This window comes from Orycteropus afer, unplaced genomic scaffold (assembly GCF_000298275.1).
Source record: "Orycteropus afer afer isolate SDZICR_OR568_19922 unplaced genomic scaffold, OryAfe1.0 scaffold00002, whole genome shotgun sequence".
NCBI classification, from domain to species: domain Eukaryota; kingdom Metazoa; phylum Chordata; class Mammalia; order Tubulidentata; family Orycteropodidae; genus Orycteropus; species Orycteropus afer.
Genome location: NW_006921589.1, coordinates 35,808,216 through 35,831,977, shown reverse-complemented (window position 1 = coordinate 35,831,977; position 23,762 = coordinate 35,808,216).

Here is a 23,762-nt window from a genome sequence, read left to right as displayed (position 1 = left end):
AGCTCAGGCTAAATAAATACTCAGTTTATACTGATCTAAATAAATAACTGAATAAATAATTGACATAATTGGGACCATTTCTTTTTTACTAAGTATTTCAATAGGAGCTCTGGTAGCATAGTGGCTAAAGCACTTGACTGCTAACCAGAAGGCTGGCAGTTCAAACCCACCAGCCACTCCTCGGAAGAAGTTTGGGCAATCCTACTTCCGTAGTGATACTGCCTTGGAAACCCAAGAAGGGGTCGCTATGAGTTGGGGCCAACTCGACGGCACATAACAACAACAACAACAAGTATTTCAATTAATAAAAATAGAATGAATGATCGAAATAGAAAAATAATTTTTTTTTAAATTTTATTGTGTTTTGGGTGCAAATTTACAAAACAAAATTTATTTTTCATTCAACAGTTCGTGTACATATGATTTCACACCCCGATTACCATCCCCAACCAAAACAAACTCTCCTCCCCTCCTGCCCCTGTGACTACCCCCTCCTTGTGCCCTTCTTAACTATGCACTCCTGTTTGTCTACCTTTCCCTTTATGTGAATGTTGTCCCTCTAGTGCCCCATGGCCAATCGCTCAAAGGGGTTTATCTCCTTAGAGTAGGTGGGTACATCACCTTGGGATAGGTGTTCTGCATATAAGTCTTTCTACTGTTGGGTTGAGAGATAATTCATGGAAGTGAGTTCAATTCTAGGCCCAAAAGGTCTTGGAGGTTCCAACAGACTCTATCTGACCAGTAATTCTGGTCATTTTTGTGTTTTTGGATTTTGTTGTACATTTTTCTTCTCAATCTATCCAGAATTTGAGGCTGGGGGCAGAGGTGGGCAGGCCCAGGGCTCAGAGGCTGCTTTATGCTTGGGTGTGGCTCTATACTAAAGCCGGGACCTGAGGTAGGCAGGCAGGGGGCTTGGAGGCTGCTTTTTGATTGGGTGTGGCTCTGTATTAGGGCCCAGGCCTGCGGTGGACAGGCCCAGGACTTGGAGGCTGCTTTTCACTTGGGTGTGACTCTCTGTTAAGGCTGGCACCCAAGGTAGGCAGGTGCAGGGGAACAACTAAGGGAGATGAACTTCTCTGTCAGTTTGTCATCCTGTGGTGGCTTACATGTTGCTGTGAGGCTGGAGGCTATGCCACTATGTTACAAAATGCCCACCGGGTTACCCATGGTGGACAGGCTTCAGTGGAGCTTCTGGGCTTAGACAGACATGGAAGAAGGAAGAGCCATCCACTTCTCAAAGAATTGGCCAGTAAAAATGTTATGAATAGCAGTGAAACACTGTCTGATACCCTACTGGAAAACTTTATGAGCAACCCTGAAACCCTGATCAACATAGTGCCAGAATATGAGCCCATCAGATCAGAAGGTATTCAAAATTTGACTGGGAAAGAGCAGACTCCTCAGAGTAGAGACAACCTTGATGATATGGATAGAGTAAAGCTTTCAGGACCTCGATTGGCTGATGTGGCATGACTCAAAATGGGCAGAAATAGATGCAAACATCCATTAATAACTGGAACATGGAATGTACAAAGTATGAATCTAAGAAAATTGGAAGCTGTCAAAAAATGAAATGGAATGCATAAATATCAATATCCTAAGCATTAGTGAGCTGGAATGGACTGGTTTTGGCCATTTTGAATCAGACAACCATATGATCTACTATTCCAGGAATGACAAATAGAAGAGGAATGGTGTGGCATTCATCATCACAAAGACTGTTTCAAGATCTGTCCTGAAGTACAACACTGTCAGTAACAGAATAATATCCATACACCTACAAGGAAGACAAGTTAATACTATTTTCCAAATTTACGCACCAACCATCAAAGCCAAAGATGAGGATATTGAAGAGTTCTACCAACTTCTGCAGTCTGTAATTGATCGAACATGCAATCAAAATGTGTTGATTATCACTGGTGACTGGAATGCAAAAGCTGGAAACAAAGAGTTACTGGTAGTTGGAAAATATGGCCTTGGTGATAGAAATAACACTAGAGACGGCATGATAAAATTTTTCTAAACCAACTACATATTCATTGTAAATACCTTTTCTCAACAACATAAGTGACAACAATACACATGGATTTCACCAGATGGAATACACAGGAATCAGATTGACTACATCTATGGCAAGAAGAGATGGAGAAGTTCAAATATCTTCAGCCAAAACAAGGCCAGGAGCTGATTGTGGAACAGACCATCAACTGTTCATATGCATGATCAAGTTGAAGTTGAAAACAATTAAAACAAGTCCACAAGAGCCAAAATATGACATTGATAATTTCCTTCCTGAATTTAGAGGCCATTTAAAGAATAGATTTGATGCATTGAACGCTAATGACCAAAAACCAGAGGAATTGTGGGATGACATCTAGAACATCATCAAGGAAGAAAGCAAAAGCTCATTAAAAAGATAGAAAAGGAAGAAAAGTCCAAAACGGATGTCAGAAGAGCCTCTGAAACTTGCTCTTGAGTAGAAAGTTGTTAAAGCAAATGGAAGAAATGACAAGATAAAGAGCTGAACAACAGATTTCAAAAAGCAGCTCAAGCAGGCAAAGCCAACTACTATAATGAATTGTGCAAGGACCTTGAGTTAGAAAACCAAAAGGGAAGAACATGCTTGGCATTTCTCAAGCTGAAAGAACTGAGGAAAAAATTTAAGCCTTGACTTGCAATATTGAAAGATTCTATGGGCAAAATATTGAATGATACAGGAAGCATCAAAGAAGATAGAAGGAATCAGAGTCACTGTACCAAAAAGAATTGGTTGATGTTCATCTGTTTCAAGAGGTGACATATGATCAAGAACCAATGGTACTGAAGGAAGAAGTTGAAGCTGCATTGAAGGAAATGGCAAAAAGCAAGGCTCCAGGAATTGACAGAACACCCATTGAGAGGTTTCAACAAATGGATGCCCTGCTGGAGGCAGTCACCTGGTTTTGCCAAGAGATTTAGAAGACAGCTACCTGGCCAACTTACTGGAAAAACAAACAAACAAAAAAAAAACTCACTGCCATCGAGTTAGATCCAACTCATAGTGACCCTTCCTTGGGGTTCCAACGTGGTATCACTACAGAAGTAGACTGCCCAACCTTCCTTCTGAGGAGTGGCTGGTGGGTTTGAACCACCAGTCTTCTGGTTAGCAGTCAAATGCCTTACGCACTATGCCCGCATAGATCCTAACTGAGTGGAAGAGATCCATATATGTACCCATTTCTAAGAAAGGTGATCCCACAGAATGTGGAAATTATCAAAAAATATCATTATTATCACATGCAAGGAAAATCTTACTGAAGATAATTCAAAAATGGTTGCAGCAGTATATTGACAGAGAACTTCCAGAAATGCAAGCTGGATTCAGAAAAGGATGTGGAATGAGGGATATCATTGCTAATGCCAGATGGATCTTAACTGAAAGCAAAGAATACCAGAAAGATATTTACTTATGTTTTATTGACTATACAAAAGCATTTAGTTGTGTGGATCTGAACAAATTATGGATAGCACTGAGAAGAATGGGAATTCCAAAACACTTGGTTGTACTCATGAACAACCTGTACATAGACCAGGAGGCTGTCGTTCGAACAGAACAAGGGGATACTTTATGGTTCATAATCAAGAAGGAAGTGCATCAAGGTTGTATCCTTTCACCATACTTACTCAACTCGTATGCTGAGCAAATAATCTGAGAAGCTGGATTATATGAAGAAGAATGTAGCATCAGGATTTGAGGAAGACTCATTAACAAGCTGTGATACACAGATGACACAACTTTGCTTGCTGAAAGTGAGGATAACTTGAAGCACTTACTGATGAAGATGGAAGACTACATTCTGCAGTATGGATTACACCTCCATATAAAGAAAACAAAAATCCTCACAACTGCTCCAATAAACAGCTTCATGGTGGATGGAGAAAAGATTAAAGCTGTCAAGGATTTCATATTACTTGGCTCTACAATAAACACCAATGCAAACAACTGTTAAGACATCAGATAGCGCATTGCATTGGACAAATCTGCTGCAAAGGGCCTCTTTCAAGTTATGAAGAACAAAAATGTCTCCTTGAAGACTGTTGTTGTTGTTATGTGCCGTCATGTCAGCCCCGACTCATAGTGACCCCTCCTTGGGTTTCCAAGGCAGTATCACTACAGAAGTAGGATTACCCAACCTTCCTTCTGAGAAGTGGTTGGTGGGTTTGAACCGCCAGCCTTCTGGTTAGCAGTCAAGTGCCTTAGGCAGTATGCTACCAGAGCTCCTCCTTGAAGACTAAGGTACGCCTAAGGTATGCCTAATCCAAGCCATTGATTTTCAATCGCCTCTTATGTATTATGTTATGTCAATTGAGCTTGGTGTCCCCCAGACTATGGTCCCAAATCAGCAGGCCCAGTGATTCTCTCTCAAGGTGTATGGTTGTCTCTGAGAGGTTACTCCAATTCTGTCTTCTGTTGCTTCTGTAATGCGTGTGGCTAGTTTTGTAGCACAAGTGCATGCATAAGACTATCTTCAGCTAAATCTATCCTTGGTCTAGGGCATATTCCTGCTTGTGACCCCCACCTGATCTTCTCACTTGTCTATTCATTTATCTGTAGCCTGGTGTTTGGTGTTAGTGGTAATGCAGTATTGTGCATATTATTATTTGCCTCTGTTTTCTATACCTTATATGCATGTTTCAGTGTCCTTCCTTTACTCATTGTCATCATGCCGGTCACATACCACCCTCCCCTCACCCAAATCAACATGTGACCCCAAACTAGTCAGAAATTTCCCCTCTCCTTTACTGTCATCCCTGGTCACTTACAAAGTGAATTTTCTTCTCTAGGTAAACATTTCCTTGACTTTTTATAATAATGAGCTCATATAATAGTTGTCCTTCTGTGATTGACTTATTTCACTCAGCATAATGTCCTATAAATTCATCCACATTGTGAGATTTGTCTATTCTTCTTACTCTTTAATGTAGCATAGTATTCCATTGTGTGAATGTACCATAGTTTGGTTATCCATTCATCTGTTGATGGGCATTTAGGTTGTTTCCATCTCTTTGCTATAGTGAATTGTTCTGTGATGAACTTGGGTGAGCATATGTCTGTTCATGTACTGGCTCTCACCTCTTTAGTACATATTCCTAGTAAAGGAATTGCTGTATCAAATGTTATTTCTATTTTCAATTTTTTAAGGAAACACCATACATTTTCCACAATGGTTGTACCATTTGCAGTCCCACCAGCACTGTATGAGAGTTCCTATCTCTCCACAACCTTGCCTGCTTTTGTTATTTTCTGTCTTGTTGAATTTTGTTATTATTGAGGAGTGAGATGATATCTAATTGTTGTTTTGATTTGCATCTCTCTAATAGCTAATGATCAGATCATAAGCATTTCCTCATGTGTTTGTTAGTTGCCAGTATATCATCTTTAGTACAGTGTCTGTTCATGTCCCTTGCCTATTTTTGCATTGGATTGTTTGTCCTTTTGGTGCTGAGATATTGAAGTTTTCTATAAATTTGGAGATAAGTACTTTGTTGGATATATCATAGCAAAATATTTTTTCCCAATCTGTAGATTCTCTTTTTACACTTTTGGAGAAGTCTTTCAATGTGCTGAAGATTTTATTTTTTAAAGAGGCCCTGTGGTATAGTAAATTACATAGTGTGCCTTTTCTAGCCATAAGTCATTGTAAACTCCAAGTTGGAATTGGCTGTGAGCAACTGAGTAGCTGCTGATTGTTAAAGTCATCTACTTGGGATGTTTCTGTTGGGAGTAGCATGAAGTAATTTTCTGGGAAGTTCTCTCTCTGTCTCAGGTGTATGGGAATTCTGATATGGGGATTGTTAGTTTGGTCATTCTGCCAGGCTCAAAAGGAGCCCTCCTAGAAGCAGAAGGAATCTCTCACTGCCAGCTGGGAGACTCGAGAGACATGCATTGCTGAGAGAGAGATGTGAGAGACACGTGCTGCTGAGAGAGAAACGTGAGAGACATGCACCGCTGAGAAAAAGACTGAGAGACACACACTGCTAGGAGAGAGACTGAAAGAGACTGTTGGCCGAGACATGGTGGGCTGAGAGAGATTGAACGTGTTTCTGAACTTGAATTGTAGCCTGTTGCTTCCCTAATAAACCCCATAATCTGTGAGTTCTGTGTGGCCACTACAGTGAATTATCAAACTCAGCAGAGAGGTGATGGTTGCTGCAGGAGGAACGGTTAGTGTCAGGGTTGATGAAAGGGCTGGGGGGAGGTGGCATGTCTGGCCTTGCAGGGAATAGGCCCTGGGCTATTGATGGTGATTCTGCCTTCCTTGTGTGGGGTTAGAGAAGGTCAGAAGATGCGGCTTCCCTGCCCCTTTGGCAGTCCCAATCGTCTAGCTTTGCCTCCACTGCCTGTGCATTTTGGGTTATGCTTGATAGTCTATTTGTGCCATCCATTAGGGCCCATATATTTACCCCTATTTTATCTTTGATGAACTTTATAGTTTGGGTTTTATATTTAAGTCTTTGATTCAACTTGAGTTTGTTTTTGGGTGTGGGGTGAGGCAGGGGTCTTGTTTCATTTTTATGCAAGGAAAATCGCCATTTTTACACACAGAAATAATTCATGTAAGAAATAAATGCAGGCAAGAGCCATGTATATTTGATGTTTAGTGAGCAAAAGATTTTAAAAAAGAAAAAAATGGGAGACTATTAGTATACTTTCAAAGTATCTCTTTACAACATTTAGTAATTTCAAAGAGAAAAATGTTACCAGTGGACAGGCACCACTTAAACCAGATGATTAAAATTAACATTTTATCATAATGTTAATATGCATATCAGCACACCATCATTGCACCAAGAAAGATGTATTTTCCAAAAATAAATAGAAAAGAGCATAGAAGCCCAAACGGAGGAATATTCAACAGAACAACTGAACAGTACTTCAAAAGTGTCGAGATTGTGAATGATAGTGGAAGATTTGGAACTGTCATAGATTTAGAAGACTAAGGAGACATGACAACTAAATGCAATATGAGATCATGGATTGCATCCTGGAATAGAAAAATAAAATAAAATAAAAGACCCTACAAGAAAAATTGATGAAATCCTTATAAATTCTGTAACTTAGTTTGCAGTATACTATCAAAGTTAATTTTTTAGTTTTGATAAATTTTCCATGGTTATGTAATATGTTAACATGAGAATCTGGGTGAAGGATATATAGGAACTCTATTATTTCTGCAACATTTATGTAAGTCTAAAATTACCTCAAAATAAAAGACTAAAATAAAGACACTTTTTTTGGCAGAAATTGGAAGTTAGTTTTAAATTTATAAGGGAATGCAAAACCTTAGAGTATCCAAATCAAATCTGTAAAAAGAAGATCAAAGTCAGAGGACTCATATTTCCTGATTTGAAGACTTAGTACAAATCAACATAATCAAGACAGCATGATGTTTGCATAACAATAGACATAGAGACTAATAAAACAAAACAGAATCCAGAAATAGACACACACATACAGGGTCAGTTGATTTTTTTTTTAAAAAAAGGTGCCAAGGCAATTCAACTGGGAAATCATAGTTATTTCTAAAATTGTTCCTGGAACAACTAGCTATCCATATGGGAAACATAAATGAACCTCAACCCTTATCTTACACCATATGAAAAATTATTTCAAAATATATCATAGACCTAAATATAAAAACTTGTAGAAGAAGACATAGATGAATGTTCACAACATTGACATAGGCAAAAGTTTCTTAAATAGGACACACAAAAGAGCATAAAATAATAAAAGAAAAAAGATAAATTAGAATTTGTCAAAATTAAAAACTTAATCTTCAAAAGTACCATTAAGAAAATGAAAAGACACACCATAGATTAATTATTTATGATACATATTTCTGACAAAATACTGTATCCAGGCTAGATAAAGAATTCTTACAACTCAATTATAAAATATATCACTTAATTGAAATATGATCAAAAGATTTAAATGTGCTTTACTAATGAAGGTGTGAATTGCCGGTAAACACTGAAAGAACGTTTAACCTTGTTAGTCACTGGGGAAACGAAAATTTAAACCAAATTGCAATACCACTACAAATTAATTAGAATGACTGAAACTTAAGACTGAAATTTGTAAGTGTTGGTGAGGATACGGAGAAACTGCAACCCTTATACTTTGCTAGTAGGAATGTAAAACGGCACTACTTTAAAAAACAGTTCAAAATAAAATTAAATGTGTACTTATCGTATAATTGCTCTCCCAAACATTTACCCAAAAGAAATGGAAACCTATGACCAAGCATAAAACTTCTACATCAATGTTAGGCACTTTATATATAGGAGCTTTGTATATAATAGTCAGAAACTAGAAACAACCCAAATATACAAAGAGTGAGTAATAAATAGTTTTTGTATATCCATAAAAAAAAAAAAAAAACTATAATGAAAAAGAATAACCTAGTGATGCTTGCAACAACTTTCATGAATCTCAAAAGCATATGTTGAGTGAACAAAGTTAAGCACAATAGACTACATACTTTATAAGAAACTCTCAAAAAGGTGAAATTATAGTGATCAAAAGAAGACAGTAGTTGTCAGAGGCCAAAAGTTGGGGGAAGGGAATTCACTGCCAAGGGGAATGAACAAAAAATTCCTTTTTAGAATAATGGAAATGTTCTATATCTTAATTGTGTTGGTTACATGACTGAATACATTTGCTGAAACTTATCAAACTGTACACTTAAAAATGAGTTCACTTAACTGTACGAGCTCTGGTAGCATAGTGCCTAAGGCACTTGACTGCTAACCAGAAGGCTGGCGGTTCAAACCCACCAGCCACTCTTCAGAAGGAAGGTTGGGCAATCTACTTCCGTAGTGATACCTCCTCCGAAACCTAAGGAGGGGTCGCTATGAGTCGGGTCTGACTCGACGGCACATAACAACAACAACAACAATGCTATTTTAAACATGTATTCATAATGTTTTAGGGAATCCAATATAGAAAATAATTTCTCCACACTCAAGCTCTGAATAAAATGACAGCTACAACAAAAGAATAAGGCACATGAAAAGCAAATGTGCCAACTTTATTACTGATGAAGCGTATATGAGGAATGGAGCTTATATTGCTGGGCAAGAAGGCTCCCAGTACTGAAGTCCAGTCTCAAGCAATGCTGACCAAGACAGGCTTCTTTGTAGGGACAGCCCTTAAAGTTATGCCTACTGCATGGCCAAACGAAGCACCTCTGAAACAGATGACTCCAGGAAAAAGGGGCAGTTCTTCTCTCAAACTCACTCATCAGGTAGATCATCCACCTTCTCTGTGATTGAGGACCTGGAGAGATGCCAGTGGTATTATATTAATGGAGCATCTTCTACATGGAAGGAAATATTTCAAACCAAAATCCATTACTATCAAGTTGATCTTAACTCATAGAAATCCTATAGGATAGAGTAGAACTACCCTACAGAGTTTCCAAGGCTATAAATCTTTACAGAAGCAGACTGTAAGCAGACTGTACCTTTTTCCTACAGAGTGGCTGGTGATTTAATGTGCCAACCTACTGATCAGCAGCCCAGTGCCTAACCATTGTGTCAACAGGGCTCCCTCCTTCTATAAGAATGCTTACAGGTTGTTATAAATGGTTGCATGTGTCTGTCAGCTTTATTTTATGTTTCCAGAAGCTTGAATGTTTGGTTTAGGAATGTTACTAATAGATCCCTATTATATATTATATTAGGGGTTGGCATTTATTTCTGTAAAGGGCTAGCTTCTAAGTTGTTTTTTTTTTTTTTTTTTTTTTTTCATATAATCTATCTCTGTTGCAATGGTCAACTCTGGTATTACATCATAAAAATTGCCATAGATAATATATAAACAAATGAAAGTGTCTTTGTACCAATAAAACTTTATTTATTAAAATAGGCAACAAACTGGATTTGCCCCATGGACCATAGTTGGTCCTTCCCTGTATTGTTTTAAATTTAGATATGACATTTTATTAGTAACAACATAATTTATATATAATAATGGTAGACAAGGATTTTCTGTGCTTTTAAATCTTTCAAGTCAACATTTTTCTAAGTAATACTGTATTGAATTTTCAGCAAAAATCTTTCTAAATATTTTTAATACAATTTATGAAAGGTAAAATTCCTCTTGATAGGAATTTCAGAAATAGACTAGAAGTTAATATTGAAAATAAAAACTACTATGGCAAAAGTATTTTCATATTCCAAGATCTAAGACTACGTGTAACATGCTAAAGTAATAAACACTTTCCATTGTGTAGAATGTTTTCCATATTAGGGCATCTATTAGAAATTCAAGTGAATGTTATAATTTCCTTTCTAGCCACATGACCTGTAAAGGCAGATCATGGCACCAATATATTTATTAAAAAAAAGTAGAAAAATGCTGAATTTTATTAATATTAAATTGCAAAGAGAGATACAAAACCAAATAATAAATTATGCCACAGAATTTTTGATTTATAAGCCATTAATAATTAAATTCTCAATTAGTTAACAATATATGACTAAAGTATAGTATGAACAAATCAGGATCACCAGCAGAGCTTTCAGGTTCAATTTTTCTTCTTTTGTCATTTAATTTTCAATCAAAATGTTACCTAAACATAGGTTTCTGTAACTAATGTGCTAAAATATATATCAAAAATAAAACGCATATCAACCTTCATTTTTCTCACTCTGTGACACGGTCTGAATCTTAAAACCTCACAAAAATGCATCTTACATGTCCTTCTGCAAAAGTCTTGCCCATGATGCCAATGACACCATTTCCATGGTAACTTTAATGCTTGGAAAGGGGAAAAAGAAAAAAAAAAAAAAAACAGCAGTCTTAAGAAAATTGCACAAAGTGAACAAAATAAATTATTAGATTGAACATATGTGGTATAAACAGAATATGGGGTGCAGTTTTTTAAAAATGAATTGCCTTTTTAAAAAATGAAAACAAGCATAACTCAGGCATGTAACTTTAATTCATGAGAAATGTGGTCATCCTAAATTCAAGCAGTAAAATTATCCCAGTGCCTCAGATGTCACTAACTTTGGAACTCATACACATCAATATCTTGAGTAGTCTTTTCATTGCAGATGCTCAAATGTCTATGTAATTTTTATATTATTTATGAATTAATAGTATAAAAATTAATGTATAGATTAGATTTGTACCAATAATAGAATCTATCTACCATTTGCAGATGGATATACATAATATACATACGTAGATGTATATTTTCATACTACTGGTATAAATTACTTTCTGCCCCCAAAATAGAAATACAGTGGCAATTTTATATAAAAAGGTAATTGTTTTCATATTTTTATTACAGCAAATCCTGTAACTCTCACTTAAGTTTGATATTTTCAAGCTAAGCCTATGATGTTTGAGCAAATTATCATGAATTAAACAAGCTAGCAACAGCTGTCAGTTTGTCATCCTGTGTGTGGTGGCTTGTGTTGCTGTGATGCTAGAAGCAATGCTAATGGTATTTCAAATAGCAGTGAGGTTACCCATGGTGGACAGGTTTCAGAACAGCTTCCAGACTAAGACCGGTGAGGAAGAAGGAAGAAGCAATCTGCTTCTAAAAAAATAAGCTGCTGAAAACCTTATGAATAGCAATGAAACATTGTCTGACACAGTGCCAAAAAAATAAGCCCCTCAGGTTAGAAGCCACTCAAAATAATGACTGGGGAAGAACTGCCTTCTCAAAGTAGAGCTATCTTAATGATGTGGATGAAGTATAGATTTCCAGATCTTCACTGATGCAGAATGACTCAAAATGAGAAGTAACAGGTGTAAACATCCATTACTACTAGGAATGTGGAACATATGCAGTATGAATCTATAAATATTGGAAGTTGTCAAAAATGAAATGTAATGCATAAAGATTCATATGCTAGTCGTTACCAAGTTGAAATGAACTGGTACGGGCCATTTTGAAATGGACAATCATAATGTCTACTATGTTACTATGCAGCTCTATGCTAGTGTGGTAGTTAAGTTGTGGGCCTAGTTTTGAGTGCCTGGGCAGCTGGATGTAGTGATTCCCCATGATGAGACTGGTAACCAATGTCACAGTGGAATCTATTGGAGCAGCTGAGCAGCTCCCATAGGGATATGGTCTGCTTCCAGTATATGAGAAGACAGTTTTAAGAAAAGTCTCCGAGCTTTTTGGCATGCTTGGACCTTGCATGTAGCTGAGTCTTCATTCAGCAGTCTGGTAAGTTTCCTGCTGATCTTGGGACTTTCTCTGGACTTGAACTAGTGGCCTGCCATGTTGTTTGGTAATCTTGGGACTGTGACATTTTATTTGTTGATCTTTGGTTTGTCAGACTTAGCAACCAGCAGCTGCCTGAGTGAAGAGAAGCCTCCAGTTTCAGTGGGGTGGGAGCAAGAAACAGAAGTGAAACCCAAGGTCAAGGGGCCTTCACCCAGCCTCTAGAACTGGCAGTTTGAACTCAGACTTCTAGCCTACTAAACCATGAGAGAATAAATCACTATTTGTTTCAGCCATCCCATTTGTGGTATTTTTGTTAAAGGAGCAATAGAGAACCAAAACAGTTGGAATGATAAATTGAAAAGGAATGGAGTTTCATTCATCATCAAAAAGAAAACTGCAGGTTGTATGCTCAAGTATACTGCTGTCAATGATAGGATAATATCCATACGTATAAAAAGACCAGTTAATAGTATTATTATTCAAATTTACATACCAATCACTAAAGCCAAAGATGAATAAATTGAAGATTTTACCAACTACTGCAGTCTGAAATTGACCACATATGCAATTAAGGTGCATTGGTAATTACTGATGATTAGAATGCAAAAGTTTGAAACAAAGAAGCAGCATCAATAGGTAGAAAAACATAGCCTTGGTGACAGAAATGACACATGAGATTACATGACAGAATTTTCTAAAACTAAGGATATATTCATTGCAAATACCTTTTTATCAACAACATAGATAGTGATTATACACATAGACCTCGCCCAATGGAGTACACAGGAATCAAATTGCTAGCATCTGTGGAAGGAAATGACAGAAAAGCACAATATCATCAGTCAGAACAAGACTAGGTGCCAAATGGAATAAACCATCATTTCCTCATATATAAATTTAAGTTGAAGCTGAAGAAAATTAAAAACAAGTCCCCAAGATCCAAAACATAACCTTGAGTATGATGTTGTTAGGTGCTATCGAGTCAGCTCTGACTCATAGCGACCTTATGTACCACAGAGTGAAACACTACTTGGTCCTATGCCATCCTCACAATCCTTGCTATTCTTCAGCCCATCATTGCAGCCGCTGTGTCAGTCCATCTTATTGAGGGTCTTCCCCTTCCTCACTGACCTTCTACTTTACCAAGCATGATATCCTCCAGAAACTGGTCCCTTCTGAAAACATGACCAAAGAAGGTGAGACAAATTCTGGCCATTCTCTCTTCCAAAAAGAATTCCAGCTGCACTTCTTCCAGGGCAGATTTGTTAATTCTTCTGGCAGTGCCTGGTATTTTCAGTATTTTTCACCAACACCACAATTCAAAGGCATCAACTTTTCTTCAGTCTTCCTTACTCATTGTCCAGCTTTCACATGCATACAAGGCAACTGGAGATACCATCCCTATTGGATTGGTGCACCTTAGTTTTCAAAGCGACATCTTTGCTTCTTATCACTTTAAAGAGGTCTTTTGCAGCAGATTTTCCCAGTTCAATATGGTGTCTGATTTCCTGACTGCTGCTTCCATGAGTGTTGACTGTGGATCCAAGTAAAATGAAATCTCTGATAACTTCCATTTTTTCTCCTTTCATCATGATGTTGCTTATTGGTCCAGTTGTGAGGACTTTTGTTTTCTTTATGTTGAGGTGTAATCCACACTGAAGACTATAGCCTTTGATCTTGGATATATCCCACCTGAATTTAGAGACCATCTGAAGAACAGATGTGATGGTTGAACACCAATGACAAAAGCAGATGAGTTGTGGGATGACATCAAGAACATCATACTTGAAGAAAGCAAAAGATCATTAAAAGGCAGAAAAGGAAGAAAAGACCAAAATAGATTCAGAAGAGACTCTGAAACTTGCTCTTGAACAGAGAGTATCTGAAGTGAATGGAAGGAAAAATGAAGTAAAGAAGCTGTAAAGAAGATTTCAAAAGGCAACTTGAGAACACAAAGTAAAATGTTACAATGAGATGTGCAAAGACCTGCAGCTAGCAAATCAAAAGGGAGGAACATGCTTGGCATTCAACTTGAGAGCTCAAAGAGCTGAAGAAAAAAATTCAAGCCTCAAGTTGCAATATTGAAGGATTCTATGGGCCAAATAATGAACAGTACAGGAAACATCAAAAGAAGAAGAAAAGAGTACACAGAGTCACTGTACCAAAAGGAATAGGTCAACATTCAGTCATTTCAGGAGGTAGCATGTAATCAAGACCTGGTGTTATTAAAGGAAGAAATCCAAACTACACTGAAGGTATTGGGGGAAAAAAAAAACAACAACAACCTCACTGCCGTCAAGTCAATTCCAACTCATAGTGACCTTTCCTTGGGTTTCTGAGGAAGTAGATTGCCCCAGTCTTCCTTCTGAGAAGTGACTGGTTAGCCATCAGATGCCTTAGGTAATATGCCACCAGAGCTCCAAAACATGGCTCCAGGAATTGACAGAATAGCCATTGAGATCTTTCACCAAAAAAACACAATGCTGGAAGACTAACCCATTTATGCCAAGAAATTTGGAAGACAGATATCTGGCCAAACAACTGGAAGAGATCCATAATTGTGCCATCCCAAAGAAAAATGATCCAAAAGAATGCACAAATATCAAACAAAATCATTAATATCACACACAAGTAAAATTTTTCTGAAAATAATCAAAAACAGTTGTACTAGTACATTGACAGGAAAGTGGCTGAAATTCAAGATGGATTCAAAAGAGGATGTAGAAGGAGGGATATCATTGCTGATGTCAGATGGATCTTGGCTGGAAAAAAGAATACTAAAAAGATGATTACCAGTGTTTTATTGACTTGCAAAGATATTCAACTGTGTAGATAAGAGCAAATTATGGATAAGATTGCAAAGAATGGAAATTCTAGAATACTTACTTTCATTCCTGAGGAACCTATACATAGACCAAGAGTGATTCCAACAGAACAAGGGGATTCTGCATGGTTAAAAACCAGGAAATGTGTGTGTCAGGTTTGTATACTTTCACTATACTTATTCAATCTGTGGGCTGACCAAATGATCTGAGAAGCTGGACTATATGAAGAATAACATGGCATCAGGGTTGGAAGAATACGTATTAACAACCTATAATATGCAGATGACACAACCTTTCTTGCTGAAAATGAAGATGACTAGAAGCACTTATTGATGAAAGTCAAAGACTGCAGCTTTCAGAATGGATTACACCTCAACATAAAGAAAACAAAATTCTCACAACTGGTCCAATAAGCAACAACACGATACATGGAGAAAAGGTTGAAGTTGTCAAGAAATTGACATTTTACTTGGAACCACAGTCAATGCCCACGGAAGCAGAAGTCAGGAAACTTCTTTTAAGTGCTAAAGAGCAAAGGTGTCACTTCAAAGACTAAGGTTCACCTGACCCAAGCTGTTTCCCTTTCAATAACCTCATATGCATGTGAAAGCTTGACAATGAATAAGGTAAAGTGAAGAAAAATTGGCATATTTGAATTGTGGTGTTGGTGAAGAATATTCAATATACTATGGACTGCCATAAGGGCAAGTGTATCTGTCTTGGAAGAAGAACAACCAGAATGCTTCTTAGAAGAAAGAATGACCTGACTTCATCTCATGTACATTGGCCATGTAATCAAGAGAGACCTGACCCTGAAAAAGGATATCAAGCTTGGTAAGTAGAAGGTCAACATAAGAGTGGAAGATCCTCAACAAGATGAATTGACACAGTGGCTGAAACAATGGGCTCAAGCTTAGCAATCATTGTGAGGATGGTGAAGCACCAGGCACTGTTTTGATCTGTTGGACATAAGGTTGCTATCAGTAGAGACCTACTCAGCAGCACTACGCAACTCGACTTCCACCACTTATCTGTCAATTTGTTGTTCTCTGGTGGCTTGCATGTTGCTACCAGTCTGGAAGCTGTGCAACTGATGTTGCACAGAGTCTCCCATGGTGGACAGGCTTCAGGGACCTTTCAGACTAAGACAGACTGAGAAGAAGGATGAGGCCATCCACTTCTGAAAAAAATGGCCACTAAACACCTTATGAAGAGTATCTTAGATTATTACATTAAATCTATTTCATTAAATCATTATTTCCTATTTCTGGATTTTTGAATGCTTATATTTCTATTTCTATCAATTCTGAATATTTTGGTAAATGATTCACCTACCCATAGTTAAACAGCTTTGGGAAGAGAAGCAATGTAGAATCACTGAAGACTCATTTGACCTGCTTCATCATTTTGCCTTAGGTTGCCTCTAATAATATTAATGTCCTAAACTGAAATCTAAAATTTGATTTTCAATTGTTTAAGGTCTCTAATCCAATATACGAATAAATAATAAGATGTGATGTCTTCAGAATTATGAACTAAAATTCAATTTCCAAATGTTTCATTTAACTGATGAATATATTGAGTGCCTACCGTGTAAGAGGCACCATGCTTGGCACTAGGGACACATATTCAAATCTGGAATGGCACAGACCACAGTAGCTCATCTCCAGTAAAAGTGAGAGAAAAGCAAATTAGTAATGACTTGCAGTGTGACAAAATAAAAGAGGTTCCCCCAGAGTACAATGGTTTTTAAGTTAAATAAAAATAAAAATCTGAATGTAAGAAATATAAGAGACATTAAAAATCATCTAGTCCTGCCCCTTCCTTTTACATCTAAAAGAACTGATTATCAGCGTCTGTGTATGTGCATGAATGGGTATGCCTGTGTGTCTTTGTGTGTTTTTCTAGGGCCTCATAAAAATATAGAGAGATGACACAAAGTAATATCTCATTGATATGTGCTGTAGATACACACACACGCACACACATATGTTGTGATAAAAAAGGAAAATGTTCTTGAATGGATATCTGAAGAATTCAGTTTGCACATTGCCAATTTTTAGATGTAGGAGTATGAACAAGACATTCAGCAGTGTTTTTATTCATATTATGAGTTCTGTTCAATCTCTATTACTTAATTCTCCAGGTTCTGAGTACTGAATATAACAATGGGCATGAAATTAGTTTATAAAATGTAAAGCATAATAAAATGTATTATTTTATATTATTTAACAAAATATAACTGGAAGTATAAAGAAGATGGTTAATTTAATTATAGGAAATTAACTTGATTAACAAGATAAAGTATGTAATTAATTGTGAACTAAAAGAGAAAATGAGGTTTTTTTTTTACTTCTTATCCATTTATTATTTGTTGTCATATTAAAAATATATGACTACTCAAATCAACAGAGAGGAAAAACAATTAGCAAATTTAGAAAATGTATTTCTATGTCTCTGCACTCCCAACACAGAAGTATAGGCCTTCTGTATTAATTAGAACAGTTGATATATGACAGCTTACATGCTAATAGATTTGTACTGTTACTTCCTGTACTCATAATCTTTTCTAAGGAGACATGCCCCACCCTTTGCCACCACTTCTGTGAAAGCTGTATGTAGGCAGGTTTGATCCCACATATAATCCACCCCTCACCATCCCAGCCAATTGTAAAACTGGTAGGTGCCAGAGTCAAAGGATAGTTATCCAGAGAGCTATGTCGTGGCCTAAAATAAAGTCTTTCTCTTTTAGGAATTTGAACTTTGAGATTTTGGAAGTTTTAGGCAGTTAATAGGGACTGAAGCCAGACAATGCACAGAGAAAAACTATGACATAGAATCAGGGCCTTAAGAGCTAAAAGCAAGCTAAAGTTACAAGGAAACAGCCTAGGGGTAAGCAAAACCTGTAAGACAGAAAAGAGTAGAGGGGAAAAGAGTATAGATTTATGTGTGGCAAGGGAGTTGGGAGGAACAATCGGACACCAATAGCGATCTTTAAAGTTGCCTTTGGTTGTGAGGGATAACCCTAATTTTATCTTAATAAAAAATTCTTCAGTTTTGGCTGAGTTCCTAAAATAGCCTGGGTATCCAGGGAAAACTTGAGATTTATTAAATGTGATTAAAGTGATGACAGCAGCAGCAGTATCTAGAAGTGATGTCCAGTGAAGTAAGTCAGACAATGAGCTTCTAGCTAGGGATTTCACTAATTTTATTATTTACATCATCACCAGGAGGAAGCTGGCCTTGTAGAACTGTCAAATGTCCTGTCGGAGACTTAAAGCTTTTGTGGGAAGTCAGCACCTTATCATATTAAGATGCTACCCTTTGAGATGTGAGAAACATGTTGTATTAGACATTTTTTCTGCAACATTTCAAATACATTCTCTTGGCCATGCCATTTATTCTGCCCACTGCTGCAATGACGCAAGCAGGTAGAACCAGATACACTTTGCCTTGGGCTGGGACTGCATATTCTTTCTCAGGAATTCTCTATCATCATGAAGTAGAATGTTCACTGGAATCTGCAAAGCATACAGTGAAACTTTTAGTGACCAATTTGTAGAGTTTGGGCTTTCCATCCCCAGAAACTTAGATTTGTTGGATTAAGGTACTGATTCCCAGAAGGCAATGGTTCCACATGAAGACACAGTAACAGTTCCACTAAATTTCAAATAACTACCATCTAGTCATTTTGGGCACCTTATTACAGGACATGGCAAGTAAATAAAGGTTTGTGCAGGGGGTAATCAACTTTGATTACCATGGACTGTTAAAGTTGCCGCTAAATAATAAGGTTCAAAGAGAAAGTGTCTTGAATCCTGGAGATTTATTGAAATGTCTATTGGTGTTTCCATGATTCATGGTAATGATGAATGTAAAGTTGCCATAACTGCAGCCTGACAAGGGAAAAACAACTAAGTGCTCAACTTGTCAAGGATAATGATCTGAATCACCCTACCAAGCAAATAACTTGACTAACCAATGTTCTAACCAAGAGTGAGAGAAATCTAGAATGACTGGTGGAAGAATTACATGACAGGTATCAATTATGGCCTTGTAATCAGCTTCAGCAGCAATGCCTGTAGTTTGTTCCACTAATCATCTTGTATCTATTACAGAGATTGCATCTGAATATCACCATAAAGAGGAATCTATGAGCAATTGTATTTATGGAGAACATAATGGATCAGAGTGGTAGAAGGAGTTGACTATATTGGACACTTTTGTTGCATCACTCCCAATGTTCTCAGTGTTAGCTCTTACAAAAACTATTGCTTCTCCAACCAGTTCTGCACAGCCTCTGACTAGTTTTTCACAAACGCAACCCAATAGCATTTGACCTCAGTTTTGCTCTGCATATGTATGGCTTCCTGCTTCAGAGCTCTCAGACATGGTTGTTTGAAACGCCCACAAGACCTGCTTGGAGTCATGCATGTGCCACCTAGAAATGTAGGGAAGTTATTGGCCATGGAATCACCTTTGACTGATAAGGGATGGCAGCTATAGGATAAATAGTTCCTTTTTTGTTCTCTGTAGATACATTTCTTTTAAATTATTAGGTCCTTCATAATTGAACACCAGTTATATATATATATTAGTAGCCAAAACATGTAACTCTATATTTCCTTTCCTTATCCTGTATTTCCATTGTCTGAGTCTCATCCCAAATAAATTAACAGCCTGTGATCCTTTATCTCAAGACTTGCTTTTAGGAGAACTTAAATTGGGAGAATTCTGAATTGATTAAAATTAAAAACTTGCCATGGTTACCAACACCAAAAATTATGTGTGGTTACATAAGTATGTATATATGCATATATATAGACATAACCAAACACCTCATGGGATTACTTTTCTGAGTTTAAAGGCTTAGGACCATAGTCTCGTAGGACAATTCAGTTAATCAACATAATATAGTTCATGAAATTTATATTATACATCCTAATTTAGTGAGTATTGTCTGGGGTCTAAAAGGCTTGCAGTGGCCATCTGAAATACAATTATCAGTCTCTTCTCATCTGGAGCAAAAGAGAAAGAAGGAAACCAAAGACTCAGACAAGAGATTAGTCCATAGAACTACACTCTACACAAATCATGACCTCATCTACTTTGAGATCAGAAGAATTAGATGGTGCCTAGATAACACTAACAACTGTTCAGATCAAGACCACAATATATGGATCCTGATAGAATAGGAAAAAAAAAAAAATGTGGACCAGAACTCAAATTCTTAAAATGTCTAGAATTATTGGACCAGTTGAGTCTAGAGAACTCTGAGAGTATTACTCTGAGACACTCCTTAAAACTTGAACCAAATCTACCCTCTGAGATCACCTTTTAGCTAAATAATACATTGGCTCATAAAATAAAAAATCATATCTGTGATTACCATGCACCTTTAAATAATCATCTATATGAGATCAAAGGTCAATAATTACTCTAAAGCAAAAATGAAAAGGTAAGAGACAGGGAATTTAGATTACTGGAAATAAAATATCCAGAACAGAACTAATGAAAATTTTAGCACATTGTGAAAAATGTAACCAATGTTATCAAACTATTTGTTTTGTAATTGTTAAATGGGAACTTAATTTGCCCTATAAACTTACTCTGAAAACATAATAAATTATTATTTAAAAAATAAAAAACTCTGCCATGAAGTTTTTATCATTTTTTTGTAAGCATCTAATAGAATAAAACAAAGATGTCCAGAAACAACACTTCCAGTCTCACTAGGCTTCCAACAAATAGAAAGAAAACACACTTTGGTGATAAAAAATGCAGTACCTGTGAACCCACAGAAGTTTTATCACTTTCAGTAAAGTAATACTCTAATTAACTGTTAATATGAATGAATTAGCCATTTCACAGAGAGTTGAGGGAGCAGAAAATATACAGACGAGAAAAAGGATTATGAGAGAGAGAAAAGATAAGAGAAAACTGCAGCAGCATTGGTGATTAGAGGAACTGAAAAGGACAAACCTAAGGGGAGGAAAACAGTATAAAATGATGGCGAAGAAGAAAGTCAAGCAAAAATGGTAGAAGCCAGAGAACAATATACAGTAGCAACAAGTTTGTATAAACTTTTTGCCATTAAGATTCCAATCTCTAGTGACCCTACGGGACAGAGTAGAACTACCCTGTAGAATTTCCAAGGCTGGGAGATCTGGTAGCATAGTGCTTAAGGCACTTGACTGCTAACCAGAAAGCTGGGAGTTCAAACACACCAGCTGCTCCTTGGAAGGAAGGTTGGGCAATCTATTTCCGTAGTGATACTGCCTCGGAAACCCAATGAGTTGTCAGTATGAGTTGGGTCCTACTCGATGACACATAACAACAACAATCTTTATGGAAGCAGACTACCACATCTTTCTCCTGTGAAGTCCCTGGTGGATTCTAACCATTGACATTTTGGTTAGCAGCTGAGCATTTTAACTGCTTCATTACCAGGTCTCCTCAAGTTCATATAGAATTTACTATATGTCAGGTACCATTAAAATATTTTATGTATGCTAACTGACATAATGCTTATAATAACCTGTTGAGTTAATAAATGATCAAACTAAAACACATAGATTTGAGGTAACTTGCCTAAGGTGAATCAACTAGCAAAGATTTGAAAGTGAGAAACTTAACTCTGGAGTCTACTGTTTTCAAGAGATTCATAAAGCATCCTCAAATATCTGAATACCATTTTTTGCAAGGGAGTGAGTGGAAAGACACCTTTAGCGATGAATGACCATTTGTATGATGATGCAAATTTAACTGAACTTTCATAATAATCACTCTTAAAATCAAGTACTCTTTTGGGAAATTGAGGTGTCAGTGGAGCAGAGTAAAGAGATTCTTTGGCTGCATCTCAAATGCATAACATTGTCACCCTAAAGTCACACAAATTAGAACACTTTGGCATTTGAGTGATTAAAGATTATATAGCACAAGAGGGAATTGAAATTCCCTACAAAATGGTAGTGCACTCAAGCTGCTTCCATATACACTCTGATATTCTTCCATCCTCTGAAATACAGCTCCTCATCTCCATACCCATGAACTATACATTTATTACTCCCAAGTCTATGTCTTCAGGTTTTTATATAACCATCTTCAAAATTTCCCCAAGAACTTCAAATTCACTATGTCCAAAATGAACACCTTACTTTTTGCTCTTCCTCCTATTTTCCTGATAAGAGTTGGAAATATCTTCACCTTCTCAAGTACCAACTCAAATCTCACAACTCAGTTTTGATTTACTCCTTTCCTTTATTCACCATAAAAAAACAAACAAACAAAAAACTCACTGCCATCAACTCAGATCTGACTCATAGCAACCCCTCCTTGGGTTTCCAAGGCGGTATCTGTATGGAAGTAGTTTGCCTAACCTTCCTTCTGAGGAGTGGCTGGTGGGTTTGAAGCACCAGCCTTCTGGTTAGCAGTCAAATGCCTTAGACACTATGCCATCAGAACTCATAGTTAATTAATAACTATTACTAATTTTATTTCCAAAATATTTCTCAAATACATCCCAATATGGACCTTTTCATCAAATCATCATAGCCTCTTATTAAAATAACTACAATAGACTCCTACTTGACCTCCCAGCCTCTAATCTTGCTTACCACAAATCTGTGTCCCACGCTGTCACCAGAAACCTCTATCTAAAACGAAACTCTGGCCACATTCTTTTCCTGATTAAAACCTGTGGATGATTTCCAGGACAAATTTCCAGCACCTTGGCATGAGCTACAATGTCCTCCAGTCTGGCTCCTGCTCCCTCTCCAGGCTCACCACCTGCTGCCCACTCAATAATCTAGTACTTTGTGCTTCTGCAGTATTGAATTACTTTAAATTACACCAAGGTTTTTCACTACTCAAAACCTTTGTTGATGCTCTTCCCCTTCATTCCCTGCTCCCTACCCATCTGGTAAATCCTATCCATCTTTCAAAGCTCTTCCAGGCATCTACTTCTCTCTGAAGCCCTCCCTAAGGCCCCAGGGAGAGTTAATCACTTCCTGATCTACTTCTCTGTCTTGTATATACTTTTATCATTGCACTAAAATGCTCTCTATTATAATTATTTATCTTCATGTTTGATCTCCCCCCAGTGAATTGTAAGTTTCTCAATGGCAGGAACCTTGTGTTAGTCATCCTTTTATCTCCTGTATCTAGCATAATTGTTTCTAGTGTCTTGGCATTCAGGAAATGTTTGTAGAACTAAACTGAACTGAACTCACGGTCTTCAGAGTTTATAAATATAATAGATTTTTAATTATATCATAGGGCTGCCCATTCAAGTTGACAGAATAAACCCACATGCTTATTTCCTCTCCTATTTGAGACCCGTTAAACATCATAATATACAAAGAGGGGACAAATTAAGAATTAAACAGAGAATAGGAGGCAGAGTTCTTAGAAAATGAGAGATTTGGACTCATCTTCAGAATTTTGAATGTGGAAAGGATGTACAAGAAGACAAACCAGGATACGAGTAAGAAAGCTGTTTTTTTCTGATAGTAGAGCCATACAAAATCAACATAGAGTAGCTTAAGAAGCAGAAGAACTCCTGGAGATTATTTGTAGATTCCTAAGAAACATTTCAAGAGCTCTAGTACCATAGTGCCTAAGGCATTTGACTGCTAACCAGAAGGCTGGTGGTTCAAACCCACCAGCCACTCCTCAGAAGGAAGATGGGGCAATCTACTTCCGT